At 39.9% G+C, this 1076-nt stretch overlaps 1 pseudogene; it reads right to left on the reverse strand.

Annotated features, from left to right (window-relative positions):
• LOC104984090 overlaps positions 1 to 112 on the reverse strand; it is a 6034-nt pseudogene extending 5922 nt beyond the window's left edge.
• Between the last annotated feature and the right edge of the window lie 964 nt (positions 113 to 1076).

Raw genomic sequence — 1076 nt, forward strand, 5'->3', positions numbered from 1 at the left:
CAGTGGTGTGAAGACCTCCCAATTTCTACCATAACCCTCTCCGACTGTGTCTTTCTGGACTCACCGAGACTCAGGAGGCTGAGGAGTGTGGGGCACATGGCTCTGCTTCTGTGAGACAGGAGGCAGAACTGAGCAAAGCTGACAGAGTCACAGGATGCGGAAGCGGGAGGTTTTATTGGTTCAGTCAGCTTGGGTCATGTTACATGGGAAGATGGCCAGTCTCTTCTCATGCCAGGCATGGAAGTCTGACCTGAGCCACATCACGGAGCACACCTCATGACCCGATTGTCATTTTTTGTTTCCCTAAACACTGTAAACCTAAGAGGATTCAGACAGATCTTGCTGCATTTAGGAAGTAGAAATGGTGATTCAGTGTATACCATGCAGGATACTTTTCCCAAGCTCATGATAAATCTCATTAACCCTAACTCTTCAAAGAAGAGAAATCACGTGTTCCTACATCATATGTCAGGCTCAGTGCAGGTTGCCAATTAAAGACTCATTAATAGAGACTTCTATTCTGCACTCTTATGAGAGGACCAGACATGCATATTATGGCTCTTTGAAAATATTAAAAATTTCTACATTGTAATATATGTGATTAAAAAACTAACTGTTTAGTTTCAGGTGTACAACAAAGTGATTCATTTATATATACACATGCATCTATTACTTTTCAAATTCTTTTCCCACTTAGGTAGTTACAGTATATTAAGTAGAATTCTCTGTTTTATACAGTAGGTCCTTGTGGTCATGCATTTTTAATATAGCCGTGTGTATATGTAAGTCCCAAACTTCCAATCTAACCTCCCCCTGACACAATCCCCCCTGGTAACCATAAGTTCATTCTCTGTGAGTCTGTTTTGTAAATAAGTTCATTTTTTTAGATGTCACAAATAAATGATATCATGTGATATTTGTCTTTTTCTGACTGTTCTTCATCTGAAATTATTTCGTGACTGTGAGTGGAAACTTTCCACACACAACACTCTCTATCTCTCTGTCTTCCTCCCTTTCCAATTTAAGGACCACACATGTACACAAAGATAATGTGTGTAAAGATGACTGTGGTGTTT

Source organism: Bison bison, unplaced genomic scaffold (genome assembly GCF_000754665.1).
Source record: "Bison bison bison isolate TAMUID 2011002044 unplaced genomic scaffold, Bison_UMD1.0 scf7180017863850, whole genome shotgun sequence".
NCBI classification, from domain to species: domain Eukaryota; kingdom Metazoa; phylum Chordata; class Mammalia; order Artiodactyla; family Bovidae; genus Bison; species Bison bison.